Below are 23022 nucleotides of genomic sequence, written 5' to 3'. Positions count from 1 at the left end.
CAGGGATTTTCCCATACATCCTTACAGAAGCACGTTTTGGCCATCAGTGAGGGCTTGAGAAAAGACTCTATGGCCCTGCACTGGACTGGTGCAGACTGGGGTTGTCAGCCAATTTATAGAAGAGCTGGAGACTTTTCTCCTTCCTGGAATGATTGTCCTTGGATTGAAAATTTTAGTCTAGTTTAAAACCAAAATATTGCTAAGCTATCTTACTATCTCTATGGATGTGAAAGTGTGCGCACTGCAAGAGGAGAAAAACTGTGTTTGCAGCCCAGAATAACTTTAGTTGTGTGTTTTTGTGTGTATGTATGTACAGACACACATGCTCTTACAAACATGCATCTATACATTGTGTATTGTTACATCCAGGAACCATTTTAAAAAGAAACAGCAAAAAAACTTTTCTTCTACCAGAAATTTGATTCTTAGGGTAGAAAAAAAAAAACCCACCAGTGACACAGAAGAGGTAAAAAACAACTGAAGGACTAGTCAGAACAACAAAAAGGAATGACTCGTTTCAGGATGTCTGTATGTATCATGGCAATAATATCTAATTAGGTTAAGTGTTCTATTTAATAATTCACTGTGTAATGAGATAGAGTAACAGAGAGTAATGGGATTTGTCAAAGCCCAAGCCAGCGCAGTATAAAACATGTTAGATATTTAAAACACTTTCAGAATAACAAGATCAGTTGATTTAAAAGCCACTTATGATGTTGTGCTGTTGTGAACTGCCACATCCTCTGGGTTATCTGATGGGAAAGCTGTTTACTTGTCCTTTTAAAACTTTTGTCACTGACTTTCAGGAGGAGATTATCTCTGTGCGCTAAGCAAATTGCATAAAAGCAGGAAACTATGAAAATATGTATTCTTAAGCCTTTCTGAGGCAGAAAAGCAAAAAGAAAAGAGAAAAATATACCTCCTATAAAATAGCCAGCACATAATCTCAGAAGTTCATTATAGCCTTGAGCATACTGGTTTGCATCCCAGATTAAAGGATTTTCAAAAGGAACTGTGATTGTCTTGTCACGGTTGAGCTAGATATTAGTTGGCTGAGCTGAGTATCAAATATGGGAAATTAGTTGCCATTAAAAGCTAGCTCCAGGCAGTTCATTTCTCATCAGCCAAGCTGTGTGAACCTCCTGCTGTGGACAGTGAACATTAGCTTGCTAAATACTTTTGCTAATCAGACACCACATTACTAACAGAGGTGCCTGAATTTGGAGAGGAGGAGTTGGATGGCAGATACTGAAAATCTTTCTGAGGTAAGATTAACCTCTTTTCTTTATCAGAAGAGTTAACTTGTCTTTTCCCCAGGCCTCTATTTAAAAAAAAATTAAAAAGATAAGACCAAATGCTTCTCTGGTTTTGTTTCTGCTTTTTGAACCATTCTTCTATCATTATTATTTTCACTCCTGGAAAAGCCTTAGAGGAAACAAATTGAGTCAAGGTAACTTAAAAGTTAGATAATAAGACTTTGCTGCATTGGTGGTGCTTTAGGAACTTGCTGGCTTGGAGGATAACAACTATTTGTGACACCTTGGCAAACACCATCATCTTCAAAATAAAATTTGTGCACAGTGTAAGGTACAGAGAGCTGCAACAGGACACGACATGCCACATTCGCACTTCTGCTGTGTTGCTTTTAAGGAAAAAATAATCTGGTTTTGACAAAACCAGAACTGACCCAAGGTTCTGACCTAGCCCCAAATTTATTTTACTTTTGTTGTAATGGTGGTTTGGAAACATTAGTGGCATTTTTCTTCTCTCAGTATGCTCCTTTGCATTTACTTCATTGCTATAGCCACACACTAGTAGTTTCTGGCTTTTCTAGGTTTCCAGGAAGATCATTAGGTAATGAGGAAATTGAGTAGGTAACCTGCAGGTAAATGTGTTTGACCTACAATGAACAGGCAGATTTTCACATCACTAAACTATTTTGTTGTTACAAACGCCTTTGAAAGTATCGCTTGACATTAACCCAGTACTTTAGCCAGGGAGATTGAAACATGGTAGGGCAATCGGTCCGGGAGATGCAACATTCAGGAGCAATGGGAAGACTGAGCCAACAAGTGTTGTAACCAAAGCCAATCATGTTCCTTGTAAGAGAAACTCTTTACAAATAAAAACTGCTCTGCAGAGAAGATGCCGGATTCCTAGGACAGGACACAGATGCAGCAGCTGTACATCTCTCATCCTACCTCACTACCCCAGCTTCCAACCAACTCCCCAAAATTCTACAGCTGTTAATACAAAAGGAGAAGTATCTTTTAGATGTGGAGAGGAGGGGACTGTGCCTTGGGTCTCTGCTCTGATGCTTGGCCTCAACATGGTGATCTGCTCTAAAGTTTTGCTGGAGGTAATCATCTCAGCTCTTTTTTGCCTTTCTCCAAGAAAATAGGTTCTCTGCTTGATGAAAAAGGTAGGAAAAACTTCTCCCTGAGGGTAATGATGAAGGTGGTGCTGAGCTCTTCTTCACTTTTAAGCTTATTATGCCTCAAGAGAAGCCCAGGAGTAGATCTTTAAACACCAGATGGACTGCAACCTCAAAATCAAAAGCTAGTAAAGGCTTTAGATAGCAAGTGAGAACCATTACTAAAATTCTGCATATAAAAATGCCAATGTTTATTCCTAGCGCTGAGGAGCACACCACCTTGTCTATCACTAGAGTCCAGGAAGTAAGAATCGGAAAAAAGAATGCCCAGCTGACCCTAAACAATGGGCTATTTGGCCAAGTGATCTGCCCCAACAGTAACAACCTGGCCCTCCCCTCTAATCTGTTCACCATAGTCCCAAAATTAGAGATGATGCAGGGTGCATTCATTTATTCACTCTATTACTATACTGCTGGTCTGTGGATTTGTCCATCTTTTCTTTGAACCGGCTGAAACTATCTTTCTGTGCAAGCTTGTCCAGAGTTTCCTTCTTTGTGTTTTAAAACACTCTTTAGTAGTAGTTTTAAAACTACTCTTCAGTAGTTACTGAGTGACTGGACAAACTGGTGAATGAAAGAGCTGTGTTAATGTTAGCTGTCATCTCCATGATTCTATAACCATGAGACACCTTCCCCTCTCACCAATATTTTCCTCTACAAGAGTTTCAGCTCGAATGTCTCCTCATAATGGCTGATGTTTCCTCTCCCTAATGGTTCCTTCTCCTTCTCTGTTTTATAAAGACACCTAGAAATTACTGGACCTCAAGTCTGGAAATCTAGGAATGTAGAATAAATTTGTAGGCATCATCAGATTTCTGTGCCCTGTTTTCTCCAGTTGTGCACACCTCCCAGCTGCCATTTGTCAACAGGTACAATCACAATGCAGCATCGTCTAGATTTATCCAGTGCCTCTCTGGCTCCCTCAAAAACATCTCAAAAATATCTAAAAGCTGAAGCTTTTCAGAGCATTTAGGCAGTTTGATTTGTACTATCCCTCTTCTTGTTTTTGCTCAGGACTCATCTTCTCACCAGTAACATGGTTTAAAATGTGTCCTATTTATCTTTGGCAAGAGAGAGATCCTTTCAGCCTGTGCAGAACTGCACTGTACACTTTCATTGAAAATAACCGAATAAACTCCAAAGGTATTTGCAAAAGTAAATATCTAATGAGCAACTGTACTTCCAGTACTTGAGCTGTTCTTTTGTGGTTTGTCAGCGCAAAACAAAATGTAGCTAAGTTACTCTGACTCACTACTTAACAGCTTTGCGTACATTAATGATTGCACTTACTAAAAGCTTTAAATTGGTACCACTTTGATGGAAACTGTCAGGCCTACAGTCATTGTTTCTGACAGTATTATGTGTTTCAAGTTATTGTACCACTTAGTGCTTTGTTTCCTCACGTAATAGTTTTATGTTGGAAGGTCTGTTTTGTTAAAGACATTTTTACTGTATGGGCTCAGAAGAGGATTACAGTTTCTCTGGGTGAACTGATCACATGAGGGAGGGGAAGCAGGTCAATTCAGCTTCCAAATTCAAGGAAGGTGTTTTATCCTCTACATATGGTGAATGTAAATTTTATTGAAAGCCCTGAATTAACTGCAGGCTCCTGTTGAAGCTATACAAATAGTGTCATATGTGCCCTGGAAAGAGAGACTTCATTGTTTGTCTGCTGGTAGCACTCTGTTTTCTGGAGCCTAAAAGACAATTACTTCCTTGCAAACACAGGCAGATTAAATAAGCCACATTTTGTCCTTTTTGCCATCTGCCCCTTGCTTACTTTATTTTAAGCTGCATGACTAAGCTTTACTATCTGACATGTGAAGGTGGGACATGCTGTTTTTCTGCTCAGCTCCTTGAGGCTTGTAATGAATCCGAAGCAGCAGAACGGATCTGCAAAGGAGTGAGTCAGAAAATCAGTAACTGTACAATAATTACTTGCTGTGCCAAATAGCAGGACTTGGATCATAACATAACAAAATCTCCCCAAGGAAGTTTCATGATGCAAGAGAAATATATATTTCTTTCTTCTAAAAAAATAGCTGGTGGGCCTGATTCTGTTCCTCAAGTAACTCCACCAGCAAAAGCAGATCAGGGCTTTACCCAGATTTTACAGAAATCTATTTTGCGGGTAACTCTCAGAGCAGAAGACAAGGAAGGAAGGGAGATGGGAGCACTCCTAATTAAATCCAAGAGTTACTCTTAGAAAGCATCAACCCTTTTCCCCAAGCTTTTCTGCAGGACAGAGACCCTCACAAGCAGCAATGGGGACAGTCTCAGGAACAAATACTCTGTGAGGACATGGCAGGGACAAAGCAACCTCCTCTGATGTCAGGGCTGTGCTGTCTAGTGGGAGCTTCTGCATGGACCCCAGTCCTGAGGGCTGGGCTGGGGACTAGTGGGACTGAAGTGGGCCACTCACCACAGGATGAAGGGCTGTGGAGAGATGCATTAGAGCCTCTCTCCAGCATTGGACCAGCTGAGGATTATGTACTGGCTGAAGCAGACTGGGTTTCAGGTGACCAGGGAGCTGGAAGAAACCTGAACAAAAACCATTCAGAGAGGGGGAACGTGAGACAGTCTCCTTTGTATATAAGGCACTTCTGTGTCTGTGCTTATACAGGCAAGTAAAAGTTCACATGTATGTCACGTGTCAGGAAATCTACTGGTATAAGGACTCTCCCAAGTATGTAATGTACTTGTTTGGTGTGTTTTAAAGTATTGGAGTAAGGACTGTGCTTGGGTGAGTGATTTTATCTAAAATTATAGGTACCATATACTAAATTGGGATTCCTTTCTATTACTACTACTAGAGCAATGAAGATAGACTTGCTGACACACTTCAAGAAGCCTGAGAATTTGCTGATCTGTGTGACCAGGCAGCATCTTTCACACCCCAAATGCCCAGGCAGAGGGACCTCAGCTAAGGCAGTGAGTCAGGACCACCAGAGCCCAGAATAAGGACATTCTCAACACACTGACTATTTAGAGCAACTTAAGACTAAAGCTTTGTCCTGCAGGGAACATTGGCTTCTGTTAAAGGTCAGTGCAACCTTCTTGTCTCCTCCTCAAATAGCAAAATAGACATTGGCCATTCTGATTATGCACCTTTCCTTTGCAGCAGCCAGCAGGGCAGGGCTAAGACAGCAAAGACAATTCACCTGTATGTGAGTGGGTATCACACATGCTAGGAAGCATCCATCCCCTGTGGGGAAGCACATCCCAGACCCAGGCCCCTTCCACATTCTCCACTCCATTGCCTCCTCAGCATTCCACACATAGTCTTTCCTAGCATGGCATCCACCTGCTTTGTAACTGTACATCTCATGGGCAATGGCTTGTGGCCATCACACAAGATCAAGGCCAGAGGATGGAGGGGTGGGCCAAGAAAGAATTGCCTTTGGTGGAGATGCAGTCCCTGGATGTATAGGAGGCAAAAGTGCATTCAAGAGGCTGGGTAAGTGTGCATAGGCTTCCAGGGTTCCCCTCTGGTCCTAGGAGGGCCAGGGAACTCACAAGGGTGATCCAATTTTTTAAGTGGACTGAAGAGACCTTTCTTTGACTACAGAGGAACTACAGAGAAGTATGATCCCCATGCTTATGTGCTTAATGACAGATTGAATCTGGGCTTCCACCTGAACAGTGATGGCAGCTTACAGGTGAGAAGGAGAATCATAACAGAGGAGATAGAGCTTTACATTATTTGAGCCGTGAGCTCATCTGGGTAACAGGGGCCCTGGATGCTCCAAAAACAAAAGATATCATCTCCATGGTACATTTTTTCTTTTAACTCTATCCCCTGACTTAAATCTTTTGCTCTTTGTATATCCATTGATGTTGTAAGACAGTTCTGTGCTTAATATATTAGCACATATTTAGAGGTGTGTGTGTTTTAATACACAAGATAAGTTGCTCTAGAAATTATGTGCACTGTTAGAATGGTGGTAAAAGCAAGTGTAGGGATTGTTGTATTATCCTACTTTCTCAATCTTGTGCCTATCAGAGAAACACCATCTAGGACACTTCACAGAGAAGCAATTCACTATAAAACTATCAAAAGATTAAAGTTTTCTGTGTTTTATTGCCTTTTTATACTAGAAGATTTGTTTATATCTTGGGAGGCCAACATGTGCTGTGATAGCTTCTCTGATGGTGCGTGGGATCTTAGGGCTCTGAGGTTTAACATCCCCACAAGCCAACACAGATAAGAGCAATCTGAGAAGACTCTGCTGTCACACAAGGAACCTGGAATAACAAAATCCAGGCAGAGCAAATACAGAGTTTCTGCCTTTGTTTGAAGTGCTGAAGAAGTGCAGGTCAGAGCTATAAACAGGGAAGGGAGGAAGGATAAAACATTTCTGTCATTCCTTCAGGAGCTGTTGCTACTCAGAAAGACTTGAGTAACTTGAAAATTCTGTGCATTTTTTTCTTTTCTGTAAGGATATGGGCTCTTATTAGGTAGGCCAAAGACTTGTAATATCCAGTAGCATAACAGGAATCCTGTTAGACTAGCAGTTGCTTTCAGATAATATCTTTACCTTTTCTCTCCCTTTTCTAATTCATAGTAGTCTGCTTTCCAGAGAACTGTTACAGACATACTGGATATGGCACAGAGTCTGACAGACACAGCAAACAAAACTCCTTAACCAGGTTTCCAGGTCTCAGATAAATCCCTCCTAAGCTTCCCCATTTCCATGTTTTGCCACTTCCAAGCTCACAGAGAGTTTTCATGTGAAGGATGCTAAAGCCAGTTGTGGTCCCTTTCTGGCACTGACATAGCCGTGCCTTTGTGTTATGCTACTCTCTCTTCAAACAACTTACATATGGTGAGAAACCACCCTACCTTAATTTTATAATGATTGGGAACTGCTCCACTCTCCTATTACAGGCACACTTGGGCTGTGTCCTAAGGCTTTTTCCATGCTGTGAATGAAGCACCAGATGACATGACCACCCAACTTCAAAGGGAAGTTATCTGTGAGAATAACAGAAAATAATGCAAAATTTCCTGTGGGCAAGTCTAGATAATTTTTGTTTAAAACTCAAGACTTCTAATTTACAACACTTATGAAATGGAAAAATTAACTTTATTTTTTTACGTGCCTGTTTTGAAGCAATTGAATTACTTGCTTCTAAAAAAGTTACCACCACAAAGTCTGGGAAATAGTTCCTGTGTTAGGAACTAACAGAGATTTGGAGGCTGGCTGCCCTTACAGCCTGACTCTTAGGATAGCAGGATAGTGCTCACATAGTTGCTCTTCCAGTGTTGCAGATAAAATGATGCTCTCCTGAATGAATTGCTGAGCCAGTGGGCTAGTGATTTCAACTCAATCAAAGTCAAATGAAACTTCTTGCCAGCAACAGGAAAAGTCATGAAGATATATGTTTTCACAATGTGCTATTCCATTCTGATGAACAATCCATCTATCTCTTGTTAGACTCCTTTCCATAATCTCCCCCAAAACCTGATATACTTGGGAGAATTTGCAGAAGAAAAGCTCTAGCTTTTACACAATCAAAGCAATATTCCAAAACACTTTGAGCTTGAACCTTTCTCAATTACTGCTGTGGAGTGTTGCATGGAGGGAAGGTGCTAATAAGCTGGACCAGACCATTTTGGTTTATAAAGGTCAATGCTATCACCTTGAATCCTACCCAAGAGGCCACTGGGAATTGCTGTGGTTTGTGGCACATTGTTGTTAAATGTTCCCTGCCTTTGATAAGTGGGATAGCTCATGCTGTTAAATTCCCTCCTGAAACAGCTGCAAGTAGAATGCATTGCAGTTGTCTGATCTCAGGGTAATGTGGATAAGCAGAAGAGGATGCATGCCTGAAACAAAAGGTTACACACACATGAACAAACACAGAGGCAAAACCCAAAATTTTCAGGACAAACTATTTCTCAGAAATACAGTTTCTCATATTCTACAGGTCTTACCTTGATGGCTGCAGAGCCCTCAAGTCCTGTGAATCTGATGGTAGATAATACCTTTATACAGCTAATTATTAATGTAGATAAATTTCTAGAGATTCTGTGTAGAGCACGCTGATCTCACGAAAGATTGGTTTATGAATTGGGTCATTTGTTCACATAGAAACAGCTATAATAGGGACATTGAGAGGCACACCTTCTCCACACTGCAGACACTGTAATCCTATCTCCTAAGTAACCTCTGCAGTCTCCTCGTGTTCGTTTGAATGAGTGAAACAGAGTGAAGCTTTGAGCTGACCTCTCCACAGAGACCTTGGAATGGATAAATCTACTGACCTTTGAGCTTTTGCAGTATAAAAAAGCAGCAAAGTCACTTCAAAGCAAGTTCCAGCTAGTACTACAAAGAACCACTGGCTTGTCAAAAATACTTTTAGATCAGCTAAGCCTGACATTTCCAGTAAAATCATGTTGGGCATGTTTTACTCATGTTTTCACTCAATGTTATGCAGAGTTTCCTGACTGACAATACGGATGCTGTTTTTGATCCCTGTCCAGACATGTGACTCCTCAATAATCTCTACCCCCTGTCCCAGAAAAGATATCTATTGACAGCAGCTATTTAGATTGCAAATATCAACTTTCAGTAGTGTGAGTGGGAGCCTCACCAGACCCTCTGTGAGCCTATTTGTCTCCTTGCCTCCAGGGACAGTGGCAACTCCCAGCACCAACACAAAAGCTGTGACAAGCAGCCATCCAGGAAGAGTCAAAATCCAGACTTCCCATCAAGGTGTTGATGCCCTCTCCATGGTGTCCAAATGCCAATGATGAAGCCATTTGAATGGTGAAGCAGGCAAAATGGTGATTCACGGCAAGAAAACTCAGTTCCACTTGTGCTGGTGCCAGATCTTATGATCTAATCTATTTGTATCGAAAAAAAAGTGCTTTATTTTACTGTGCCAATATGTTAATAGGTCATTTTCCAACACCCCTCCTGAATTTTCCCTACAAATCCTTAGACTAAGACTTCACAACTTTGTTGTTCTTTGTTGGTCATGCTTTGCCACGTGTATAAGATGTTCACACCAGGAATTTTAGTTTCTTCCTCCTGTGACATCATTTGTGACTCATCTATAAAGTAGCATGACAGCTGAACAAAATCAGGGCAAAAGACCTTTAAAAGCCCTTGTGTCCACAGTGAGAGAGAAAAGATCTCCCTAACTATTTACCAGGTTCTCCACAGAGAAATTGATGACCACCCACCCTCCTCAAGATTTCTGAGCACCAGCTTTTTACAGCACTTATGCTCTTGTTGGATCTTACACAGACAGCAAGGTACCAGGTAATAAAGAGATTACATTTGTTGCAGCATAACAATGATACCAGAAAACTACTAAGATGGTTATTAAAGTACTATGCTTATCATGCTACCAGACCATGTAAAAATCTCAAATCCTACAGGAATCTCAGGAATCCTCAGTATGAAATCAGCATGGTCAAACAGCTGTTTCTCATGACACTTTGAGTAAGCCTGGTATTATCTGGGTACTTATTTGCTTCAGATTGGCTAGGAAGTGCATTTTTTTACCTAATTATTTCTTGCATACTTTTATAAACTTTTTTCATGGGCTTATAGAAACTAAATGAATGACACTGATCAGAACATGACTGTCAAGTGCTAAACAAGATTAATAAAACTTTTCTCATTGTTATAGAAAAAATTCAGCCATTTCCTACCTTTAATAATAGTAATATGTGACACTAGAAAAAGTTTTCATAAACAAATGCAAACCTTATTTACATAAAAAAATTCCTGATACCAAATAATTTATTAGGCATTTTAACAAATATCAAGAAAGACCCTTATATTTTATAGAAATACTTCTCTTTACACACTTTTTCCTGCTCATCCCTCTGAGGTGATGTGAGATTGAGATGTCCATTAAAAAAAAACACCAGACCTTCACACAGAGTAGAACTGACATCCCGGTGCAAGAAGAATGTTAGCTTGGATAAGTGATGTTGAGAAGCCCCACAACAAATCTATCACTCTAGGTGGAGGGTTCAAGATTCTTCTCTGGTGTCATGGTTTGAGCCTGGCACAGAGCCAGTGCCCCCCATGAAAATGCCTTCACCCTGGTGTCTGCTGTGAGATGTGACCAGGAATAAGCAAAACAGGCTCCAACTTAAACATAAAGAACACTTTATTACTTAAACTACAGGAAAATAGGGAAAGACTATAAGGAAAAGAAAAAAAAAATTGAAAACCTTACAAAAAAACTTTCCCCCTCCCCACTACCTGACTTTCCCAATCCGATACATTCTCCCAAAACAACTGCCCAGCCTTGGCCCCACACTTTAGTATACTCAAACTGCAGTTCATGAAGAGGAAAGGAGTCCTTCTTGTTCCATAGGCTTCTCCTGGAAACACACTGAAACCTCGTGTGCTTCCTTGTCACTTCGGCACCGCCCGGAAAAAGTCCTTTTGCCGCTTGTGACATCTTCCTTCCATGCCCAGTGCTCTCACCACTGACGGCATGGACCAGAGCTGCTTTTAGGGTTGTCTTTCAAGGATGCCTTGTCTCACTCCAAAAAGGCACAGTCTCTGCTTTGGGACATCTGTCCCCCCCATATTTTTCCAACCCCCTGGGGCCGGGGGGTCCTCACGAATGAACCCTCCTGGTTTTGAGCCACTGCCTCCCCCTAAATGCAGTCTGTGTCACAGGAACAACTGAGTCCATGGCCACAAGAAAAGTCCAGCCAAAAAAGCCACTCCAAATCATCTCTCCCCATCCAATTCATCTCCACGTTCTTCGGGCCAGGTCCTTGTCTCATCTCATCTCTTATCTCCCTTCTTATTCAGCTTCGAGGAGGATTAGCATTTTTGCAAGGCCCCAATCATGAAAGAAAGGGTTAAAAGTTTTCAGTCTTTGTCTGTCCTGGGACGAGATGATACTCCCACAAGTGCTGCTGCTGCGGCCGGCCGGGCTGCACCCTTTTCCCCCCCCTTTCTCTTCCTGGGCCGGCTGCTATCACCGCCGACTCTCCCTCTCTCTCCCTCCTGGGGGGGGGGGGGGGGAGCTGGCTGCCCGATGTCTCGATGTCTCTTGGGGCTCCTCCACCCTTCCATCCTTGAAGGCCCCTCACCTCCCATCTCTGTCCAGGCCCCGGGCCTACCGCATGGCTGGCCCTCCCCCGCCCAGCAGCAAGGCTGGACGGGGGAGAGATCTGACCTCTTTACAGCGACGTCCCAAGAGAGCGTGCCAAGGGCAGTGCCCTGCTTTTAACCCCTGTGTATTCTCGGAGGTGTGTCCAAACCCCACTGGCTACACCGGGTGCCAGTCTCAAACCCAAAACCTTCATTGGTTTGACCACAGCTTCCCAGAATTCCCACTCCTTCCTGGTCAAACCACCACATCTGGATAGGCAGTAATATCTTCCTGAAACTTCACTCTGCTTAATACAGTTATGAAGGAATAAAAAAATCAAAGCAGTCAGGGAAAGCAAGAGTTAATGCCACTGGGCACAGCCTATTAAATGAGAAAAAAAATCAAAGAGCAGTACAATTCTTAATTAAAAGAATAGGACAGAGAGAGGGAGAAAAGATAGAGAAACTGGAGATGCCACTGAAAGGGTGAGTGAGGAATCAATCAGGACTTACAAAGCTGTTGTGCTGGAGAGGCTTATATTGCCTTAACCAATGTACATTCATGAAAGTACATTAACAGAGGTCAAAAAAGCGTAAATCATTCTCAGTAACTTTTTTGAGAGTTAAAATGAAAACTCAGTGTTCATTTTCTATAATATCCCTGCACGGTAAATATTTGTTTGGCCAGGTATTTTCACACTTTTCATGGACCAGGAAAAACATTTTTACTGTCGTACCCTCCTGCAAAGTAGAGCCTGTGCATTCCTGCACAGATAATGCCTTGTGGGGTCAGCATCATTTTCATTTGCATACTCAGAGTCAAACTGCTTTCCTGCATCTGTCACAAGTGCCTGAGCAAATCAGTGGTAAAATGATGTGTCTTATTACCCTCTCCCTAAATCACTAAATCATAGGAAGCATGATGCACTTTGAAAGGTGTCTCAATACAGATTTTGAATGTCTTTCAGATGTGCTACATAAAAGGTCTTTGAAAGAGACTGTCAATAGTGCTTTAGCCATCAAGAAAAAACAGTATTGTAATTGTGCACTACTTACTCTTTAGCACAAATTGAGCAAAATTGGACTCTAACAGCTTGTCTTACACTGTAAACCAAGCAGCCAACTTGCAATCTATAGGCATGGATATATCCATATATCCATGTGGGAAGTGTGTAAAAGCTAAACTGAAAATTTACAGTCAATCAAAATCATATCTGAGGAAACAAAACACCGAGGAAATAGTGTCTAACCTAAGGTTATGAAAAAGAAAATCCAGGGCTAATGCAATTCGTCCTTGAAGTATAGTGTAACATTAAGTAAGATAAAGACTCATGCAAAAAGAGGGAGATAAGGCAAGAAACTGGACAAATAATCAAGTAATATTTCTGGAAGTTCTTGGTTTTAAGGACCAGTATGAAGCCAGATGAAAATGTAGGAAGTGTTGGAAACATGAAAAACTTCATATGTTAAGAAGAGAAACAGGATGGTGCCAAGTAGCCAAAACAGAGAGAAGAAGTATGGGATGATGAAGGGATGTTTTTATTTTAATTGAAAGTTAAAGGCCCACAAATAATGATGGGCTGCATTTCAGGTGGTTCCTGGTGGAAAGAGGTAGAGGTGGACATGGATCACAGTAGCTGTCACCTCAAACTAAAATTGGTCTTGTTCCTGCTTTCCTACTCAGAGAACTTTTCTTTCTCCTGTTCCATATCTTTGTTTTTCAGCATGTTATCTTCCTCAGTACTCCAGACCCAAAGCAAAGGGAGCTAAAACTTGAAGGCATTGCCTGCCTTGCCTGTTCAGCAAATTGATCACCAGGTCTACTATCCCAATGTCATTTCCCTTCCTCGAAGCTGAGATGCCTCACTGGAATTAACCCTTTGCAATATTGTAAGTACTCCAATAGCACTCCAAAAAGTAGATGGAGCATATAATATTCATAAATGTTATTACAAGCATTCCCACATCCCTCACAGAGGGAAACAGAAGGAGTTGAAGGAGAAGGAGACTAAGCATCATGGATAAACAACATATCCTTGGACCATGGGAACAGCAGGAAGGATGTAAAAAAGGTAGCAGATAGATGTTTATCCTACCCTCTGACAGCAGTGTACAACCAGACTAAGAAGGCTCCACTATTTCTTTGCATTCTGGCCAAGGATTCACACCTCTCTGCCTAGCAGAGGATCGCAGCAGCAAGGGTGTAGGCAGAAGAACTTGCCATTTCTCAAAAATCAGGGTTAGCCTTTGCATTAATTAAGGCATCAGGCTCCTCTATCATCCTCCATCCTTATTACTATCCTTGGATTTTAGGCTATATTTGAAATCATGCCATTTCAGAATCCTTTATGAATAAATATGAATGTCAAGACCTGTGTGCATCTCTTATGCACACAAGACAGTAAAGTACATCACGTACTCACAGAATCTTATTAAATTTCTCTGAGACACATAATCCTGTGAACCTCATCTGTAAACACAGGCAGCAGTTGTACTTAATTTCTCTCCTCTATCCTTCACAATCTCCCTTCAACCATCTCCTTCTTAGTAACTAACTGAGAACTGAGCAGGAACTAAGTACTCACATAAGTATATGGGTAGGGTACCTGAGGATATGTGTCAGGGAAAGGAGAAAATCTTGATAAGAGAGTAAGTATAGTGTATTGAATACCTGCCATTTATGTCAAGGTATCTGAGTATTAAAAAATAATGCAGAAAACTGAAAGCAGGAGAGGAGGCCTTATTTAGGTTGAGTGTTCTCTATTTTTAAGAATTTTAAAAAATAATTATTTTAGCAGTGACATAAAAATGAGATGGGGAAGTATTCAAATTGATTATTCACCCTTTCCAGCTGACCTGTTAGCAGTATATCAGCCATGTGGAACATTTCTGCCCTTGGATGATTCCCAGTGGCAGGTACAGCATGGTTCAGAGTAACCTCTGCAGCCCCACAGATGAACCAGACATGATAGGCAGAGGAGCACTCAGAGTTGGAAAAGAAAATTAAGTTTTGCAATTGCTGTGGGTCATGCCTCAATCATCTACATCGGTGTTTATATTGTGTTGGGAGGACAGGTGCCATAAATGCAGCTCATGGAAAAAAGGCTGCAGCAGTCCAGCCCAGAGACCCCAGCAGAGATGCACAGTCTGAGGGATCAGGTCCCAGGTCTTTGGTGGTAAGTGAGAAAACCACCAAAGTCAGAGCATCCCGCCCTGGTTAACAGATACTGTGTAAACAGAGCAAAAAAAATTAGCAGGCTAAGCTTGTTTTATTTTCGGCTCAAACCTGTTACACAAGAGGGGTTTAGGCCAAGTTTGGCCAGGCATTCAGGACATATTTGAACTTAAAGACATGTATTGTCCTGTCACAACAAGGCACACTATCACTCTTGAGCTAAGGTGCTTGCTTCAGAATCCCAGAGAATAGGGAAAGTAACCTCAACCTACCTCTCCATGGGAGCCACGCTCGAGTTTGCCACATGAATGAGAGTGTTCATTGTAGTTATTTGCAGAACATGAACTTTGCTCTTTTGAGGGAGGTGATAATAACTGGAATTAAAACAGCTCAGAAGCAGATCCTGATATTTTGCAGCTCAGGCTGATCACTCTAATTGTTATTGATTAATAATGAATATTGTGCCTTTGTATCCAAGAGAGACAAGAAAAAGACTCACATTTTTTTCTGCAGGGCTGTATGATCTGCTGCCTCGCAATATGCAACTCTTCCAGCGCATGGTTACAGGGTAAGGAAAATCAAAATACATTATTTTTACTAGGTAGCAGTAATGACCTTTTATTTTTGATTATTTGTGCATTAACAGCATGGAATGGAGATGTGCTATGTAAGGAAGTTATTCTTTGCTAATTTGAAGCTTTTAAAATACACAGCACACTATCTATTATGTATCATGCATTACAATTACAACAACAGTTTAATTAATCACCAGCACCCTGTTTTGTATCAGTCTGCTGCTGAATTCTGGGTAATGGTGTTGTTTACCATTTAGCAAGTAGCAACATTTCACTCTGTTTCACTACATTAAACTGCTCAAATAAAGCAAACGGATATTGGAGAGAGTTGGCCATCTGCCTTTATTTTCTTTTACTTTTGTTAAGGAAAGGGAAAAAAAAATAAACCCCACCACAGCCTCTGAAAGGAGAAAGAGCACAGCCATGAAACTGATAGTGACAAAAAACACCCTTTTTTATCAGGTCAAAATCTCATCTAAATGCAGTTCTGATGAATGGTAAAAAGCTTGCTTTGTGGATTTGGAGTGGGTCTCAAGACCAGCAATGAAGTCTAATGATTATTTAATGGTGCCGCACTTGAAGCAGGATTATGTGAGACTCTCTTCCCCGTTAAGAGTTTGATGAATAGGTTTTGTGACAGCCATTTAGGAATAAACAAGAATTCATCAGTCTGCATAAGAAGAAGCCAGTTTATAGATTAAGTTTCTTGAGGTAATTCATGAGGTCAGTCCCATTTAGATGTAGACTATTAGGGCTCAGCTTTTGAGAGCGGCCATACAAGGGAGTTACTCCAAATGGACCTCTCTAATACAAAGCCCCCTTTCAGAGGGAAGCCTGAAATTTTTATGACCCTGCTGCTAGGAAGCACATCAACTTGTCACTGTGAAGATCTGCTGGGGCAAGACCTCATCACTCTATTAAAGAGCTCTGTGACCCTATTGATTTGAAGTATTTAAAGCAGGGGTGAAGTTCAAAGCAATTTCTTTTCTATACTATTACTCAGCCTCTCTGTGTCTTGGCTCTAAAACATCTGCTGTCAGTTCCTCTCTGGTGTCTGACTCTGGAATCTGTCACTGGAGAACAGAGTAGTTTTATTTAGAATAAATTGGATTCCTTTTCAGTTTTCAGCATTTCGTATTGTGATCAATGGTTTACACTCCTTCATGTGCCAGGAGACTTAACTGCCACTGTACCCTTTCATGTCTCCTCATGACTCAGCCAGGGCCTGCTCCTGAGGCTCTGTAATCAATTCCTTCCATTCTAACAGGTTAGCTGCCACCTGTATTCCTAATTGACTAATCATTAAAAGTAATAAACGTCTACATTTGGAAAAAAAAAAAAAAGTAAATTAAAAATAATTAAAAGGGGGACAAAAAGTTCCAGAATGCCATTTTGGAAATAAAACCTTCTAAAACCTTCACAGGATCTTTTATGCTTATTTGCTTGGAGGGAAAAAGAAAAAAAGACACTGAGTAAACAACTCCATTATCTTTAAATGTCAGCAAGTAAATATTGTAGCCGGTTCTTGGAGGGGCTTCTTCAGAGCAGTGCAGGCTCCTCTACTTCTCTGCACAAGCTGGAGGCACCAGGGTGCCTTCTCAATGCTTAATAATACATCAGGCGGGGTGTATTTGTTAAAGTTGTGGTTTCTGACACCAGGCTAGTTATTAAAGGCTGTAGACAGGACAAGATAAATACTCAGTTTTATGATGTCAGACAAAAAAACTGAGATAAAGGAATGAACAATGGGATGGAAATGGTTACAAAAATATTTAAGATAATGATGCATAGCAACAGAAAGAAATTAGGTAGGGAAGATAATTATGTACAGGATTACACAGAGCAAACCTATCTGTTATCTTCATCAAGGGAACTAAGTTCTGATGGGGTGAAAAATGCACTTTCTCTCAGGGGCTGCTTTGTCAAATAGCTATCATGTTCATAACCTACCTGTAACATTTAGACACATTTTATCACATATTCTAACAAATTGCCTAATATAACTAAGATAAAAGGGACGGATTCTACCGGACAGAAATGTGGCCATTGTTTTCAGCTGATTAGTGTTGATTTACATTGCCTATGAGCCTGCCCCATAATATATGTTTCCTCATTTTGCTAGTGCTGTCATTTTACACAAAAACTTCTTTTAAAATGGAATGTGTTTCTGGGGGGAATGAATTATGTTTATTGCAAGATGGCAACTGCAAGATTTATTCAGCAGCATCTTTAAGAATCTGGAAGACTGCAGACAGATGTACCTATTGCTTGTCAATCAAAATACATGTCCTTTGCAGCATTGTATTTTCTTTAGTCAGCAAGGAAATCATGTTAGTGCTGTCTAAGGTCAACAGTAAATGCACCAGTAGGATCCCTGACTGAGAATTTTCAATAAAGGCAGAACCAAAGATGAGGAAGGAAGATAATCATTTGTATTCTGCTCCTCTAAGGGAAGGGGTGATAAACAAAATTCTAAACCATTCCTTCTATTTTTCCTTTTTTTTTTTTTTTAGAAAAAGGGAACTGGCAGGAGTCACTGCAACAGAACACTATAACAAGCTGATATCATCTTGAGTTCATGATGCTGAATATGTTGGCATTTATGGCGCATTCTCCCAGGGCACATTTCAAAATGAAACTGAAACTTGATGGTCCAACTGTACTCTATTAAAAAAATTATAAAAAGCCTTTTTTATTTTTTCCCAGCCTAAAGAACTAAGAGCTTCAAAACTGTTTCCTGCCATATAAATCTACATGTTGGAGGTGAGTCCAAACACAACAAATCAAAGTGGTTTTTCTCATCTTTTATTTTAGATTATGAATGATACAGGAATTTATAGACCATGCAAATTTATTACCGTGTTAATAGCCCCCCCTGTTTATATCTGGCAACATATGTTATATCCAGAATCACTAGGAAGAAGCAGAATTTTTAGGGATGGAGGGGGAGGCAATTAAATAATTAGGCCTAATTACCGTGAAAAATCTCTGGAAGAAACATACAGAAACCTTGTGCAGAAGAAACACAAAGAGAAGGCAGGGAAATATTCTTTAGCATGACCACAGCTGCAACTCTAATCCAGGCATTTGTAACCAAAAAGCAAACACTATCTGAACTCAATAGCTTTTCTCATATAAGTAAATGAAAAGAAACAGAGAAAGAATATGTGTCTGTGTAGAAATTTTCTTTCTCACTTCAGATCTTCCTAGGTATTTTGTTTTTAACAGCTGAGCATGTACTGAACCAAGTGCTCACTATATACAGCAACCTAGCAGCTTGTTTAAAATCAGCTTTAGCTCCAGGATGGTGGCACAACCATTTGACAATCACTGGTAAAGGGACAAGAGAAGGAAAGTAGAAATGACTGCAGGAGAGGTATTTCAACAAGAAATTTTCCAAAGGCACTCCCAAGGATTCCAGGCTGCATGACAGCCTGGAATTTTGATAGAAAATGTAGAAAATATCTCATTTAAAATGTTTCTTGCAGACACATAAAACCAGACTGGTAGAGTGTTTACCTTTGGTAAACAAAGAAATCAATTATTTGAAATTTGTGATTCTCACAAGAGGAAAAAAAGTGTTTGGGGAAAAAAATAAATACATGTCCCACCCCTTTATGCTTCTGCTCTTCAGTGAGCCAGGTTCCAGCTGAACCTGCATCCACTATGTCCTCTCCTGAAAAGAAGCTGAGGTATTAGTTGCTATGATAAGTGCAGTAAGAGTGCAAGGATGAGGTAGCCAAAGGGCTGGATGTTCAAAGCATCACAATGGAATTTCATAGTCAAAACCTCAGGAAATTCAATTTCTTGGAAAAAAAAAACCCATCAACTTTTCATGGGGAAACATTATAACCAGCTCTACAATTTTCTGTTCCTATAACAAAATGGAGATGTGTTGCAGGAAGCAAAGTAGCATCAGGCTGTAGGACCAAGCACAAATACTGGGCTTTTAGCATCAGCTGCTGTGACCAGAAAGCAGGAAGATGCTTGCTGTAATGGAAAAAATGTGTGGGGGCAACAGGCCTAAGCTTTGCTAAAAGGGTTCAGTAATTCAGTAACTCTTCAGCTTCAGAAATCACTGTCTGAATTTAACTTTTGTAAAGCTATGTATGTAGACAGTGGGGGTCTACCAGGGAAGAATATTTCCAGGTGTGGTTAGGTCTGTGTGTCTCCACAGGAAGATCCTGAGCCCACCATGATGGGCAGGTAGGTAACAGGTCTGTCAGCCTCACTTCAGCCTGCGCATGTTAGAGTGAATTCATGGCCCAGCTTCTTAAATTGCTTTATATCCTAAATATTGATCTCCTTTATCTGTGTGTCGCCATATCCATCTTTGTCTTTAATCATTCTTCCTCTACAGGTGGGTTATCATTTTTGCAATGCATGTGTATTATAAGCTTTGCCACCAACAGAGATAATATCTCCCCATTCTAGGTTGTTCAGTGTGAGTCCTTCCCATGCTGAAGTATTATTAATCATGTTGTCATCACTTAAATAAATAATAATCAGCAACAATTATTTCTATTTTCACAAAGCCACTAAAATAATAAAAAGCAAATCTGATATTAATTATTAATAAATATGCAGGGCACAAGTGTTAGGATTTAATTTCTATTTTTCATCTGTATTACAGTGTCATCTAGAGGTTCTGGATAAGAAGAGGGTGTCTCTGTTTTAGGTACTGCAGAAATTCCAGTTTAAATGACCTAGCATGTCAAAGAAGAAGGTATGAAGGGGAGAGGAGGAGCTAGAACTAGAAATCAGACCCTCTAGAAATCAGAACTAGAAATCTGAACCCCTGTTCAGCTCCCATGGTCATGCAGAAACGTAGCCTGGCAAGAGAAGGACTCATACAGACCTACTCTACTCTGTTGTTCCTCATATTCTTCCAAGTAGGAGCCCAGCAGGAGCACACAGGACACAAACCTCTGTCCCCAGCCCAGCTGGGCCACAAAGCAGCCGCACTGCTGACAGCCCTGAGGCGTCTCTCCCTCCTGCCACACTTACAGGGCAGCCTTGTCTCATGCATTTTGAAGATTTTTCCCTCTCTTGCTCATTTGCATCCCAGGAGCCAAGCTACACAGTGAAGAAGACAAACCTCCCTTGGCCCAGATCAAGGAATTTTCTATCAGGTTTCTGGCAGACGTGACATTTTTACAGTTGCCGCATCTGTCTGTCTGTACCTGCCTCTGCTTGTGCTTTTCTCCCTTTCTTTGCTTTTTCTCTCCTTCTTTGCTAACAATTGCTAAACCTATTTGCCACATTCAGCTGCATTTGGCAGAAAGTATGAGGTTTAAAAAATTATATTTCTATAAGACTTTTGAAGAAGAAACCTCACCCTAACTTTACTCAGGAGACAGGAGGCAGCTGAGATGTGCCTTCAGCTCAGGGTTTGCAAGACACACGTGATTTGCCTAGCCCGACATGTAAGGGGCAAACAAATGAGATGGATGAGAAGAATGCAGGACACTGGAGTGGTTTAGGTAGATTGGCAGAGGATTTAGGGGGTGCAAATGTCTAAGCAACCATCTCCTTTGCTACTCAGAGAGTGATTGTTCTATGGATGACCAATATGATTTGTAGGTGTTCTGTCCAAATGCATCTGGGTATCTTTCAAGTGGCTGTTTTAAAAATATGCAAATGCAAATAAATAGGAAATGCAGCCTCTGGACTTCCGAAAGAGCTCCAGCACTTCTCCATCTGCTGTAGAATCAGAAGATGATGCAGAACCAATGTCTTCAGACTGGTCCTTTAGCAGCCGGGGCAGTGTATGGCAACAGCAAGTGACTTTAGCCTTGATGATGTCCAACCCGAGTGTGAGGTAGAGGGCAGAGGCCAGGTTCTGCTCTCTTAATCTGAGAGGAGAAGGTCGGCAGCACAGCCAGCTCCCCTGACATAAGGTGAGAGTTCTCCAAGGTGCTCCTGTGTAATCTAAGCCTGTAGGGCTCATCTAGCAACCTGTGCTATGATCACTGATGGATCCAGGAACATTTATTTCTCTTTGGTGATGGGGACACTTGAATGATACAGAAAACGCACAAACAGTTCCTTAGAAACTTTGCCTCCTTCTTCCTAAGGCATGGAAATGTCTCTATTTGAGATTTTCCCCATCTGTGGTTTCTGTGATTTGAAGGTACTGGTGCATCTGTAGAAGCAGAACAAGCTGCTGCAGCACTTGGTCTCCTGGCAGAAATGAGCCAACATGCCACAAGCATGTACTGAGTTGGACTCTGTGCTCTGTGATCCACAACAGGGTAATTGGCCAAAAAGGTCTGGATTGTCTGGCCTGGATTTTTGCCAAAAAGTCCCAGGCCAGACTGTACTGCCAGGATTCGCAGGTGGTTTGCACTTCAGGACTGCCTTTTCCAAATATAAGAGGAAGATGGCACAATACTTTCCCACTTTCGGACAGATGCAGGAATGTTTGCACCATACTCATTAACTTGCTGAAAAAGAGGCAGGAAATTCACTGGCATGGCAGTGCAGATTAAAATGTTATCACATTTACTGCACAGCATTTCCAGATGCAGTCAGAGGGCATTTCTGTGGGCAACAGACGGTGAAGTCAGAGCCAGTCTGAGGAGGAAAGTAGCAGAGACAAATCCTTGAGATAATTTGGAATAGCATTTGCAGACAAGACAAATGAATGCCCCACAGCTGGACAAGCTGTTATAAGTCCTAACAACATCCCTCTCTTTTTTTTCTCTTCACAGTATTCTTATAAGATGGGAAAACTGAAGGCAAAATAAAGATTTCTCTACTTTGTACAGTAATAGTAATAAAATACAATGTGATAAATTCTGTTCTCATAAGTACAATCCATACTGTGGATTATTTAGCAAAATCTTCACAAATGCAACCCTAATATAAACCTTAAAACTTTGCACTTGTTTGCATGATAGCATGTAGTACCTCACCTTTCCTGAAGTGTTATGCTTAGTACTGTTTGTTTGCACTGAGCATTATCACTACATATGGTTCCACTTCACATACGCGATAATAAATACTGAATAAATCACAGATAATATTCACAGACTTTTGTGGACAAACTTGTTATTTTAGGAAAATCAGAGAGTGACTAAGTTGCCTTTCATTTGATGGAATTTTGCTTGTCAAGCAAGAAGAGGGAAGCTGCCTTCTGAGCAATTGTTGCCACAGTCAGGCACCTTTTTAGCCTGAGAAAGTTGTGCTTAGCACTCAGTTACACAGCTTGAAATCTTCATTTTGAGAGAAGATAAATATGAGACTTTCCAGTGATAACATGAATGTTAAAATTTATCGGTTTAAGTCCCATATCTACTTATTTTTATTGATATTTGCAAATTCATTGGTCTACTTCTTCAGCTCTTCTACCTTTGTAGCTCCATACCAATTCACTTGACTGCCTAAAGCCACCCCAACAATTCACTGCAGCTGTACATTGCTGCACACCCTCCTTCTACATTGTACTGCATCAGTTTTTAATGGGGGAAACGTCACAAGTAATAGCCCCCCTCTACTTTCTTCCTCTCTTTTCCTTTGACAGTATATGGAGGTTCTTATTTTACCTACAGTTCTCCTTCAAACCTTCTACTTAATGCAATAACAGCATCTCCTGACCTGCTCTCCATTACATATGCTGTCCATCATATCCTTCATTTTCTTATGAGAACTTAAACTTTCCATCTGGTGCCTCTTTGGTCTCTTCCATCTTGCATGTTTATGGGATAATATTTTTTTTCTGTCTTTTGCTAAAACCACGCACATTTTCATCCTTCACCA

General features: G+C 40.9%; 1 long non-coding RNA gene across 1 annotated transcript in view; it reads left to right on the top strand.

Moving 5' to 3' along the window:
* Positions 1-1145: 1145 nt before the first annotated feature.
* LOC113458827 (uncharacterized) overlaps positions 1146-23022 on the top strand; it is a 33178-nt gene continuing 11301 nt past the window's right edge. Inside the window, exons 1-4 of the long non-coding RNA XR_003379455.2 lie at positions 1146-1265; positions 13236-13401; positions 15200-15254; positions 17968-18024. This is a non-coding gene — a long non-coding RNA (uncharacterized LOC113458827). The remainder of the gene's footprint in view (positions 1266-13235; positions 13402-15199; positions 15255-17967; positions 18025-23022) is intronic.

This window comes from Zonotrichia albicollis, chromosome 1 (assembly GCF_047830755.1).
Source record: "Zonotrichia albicollis isolate bZonAlb1 chromosome 1, bZonAlb1.hap1, whole genome shotgun sequence".
Classification (NCBI taxonomy): Eukaryota; Metazoa; Chordata; class Aves; order Passeriformes; family Passerellidae; genus Zonotrichia; species Zonotrichia albicollis.
Note: the sequence above shows the minus strand (reverse complement) of the source record. Positions and strands in the feature narration are given on the sequence as shown.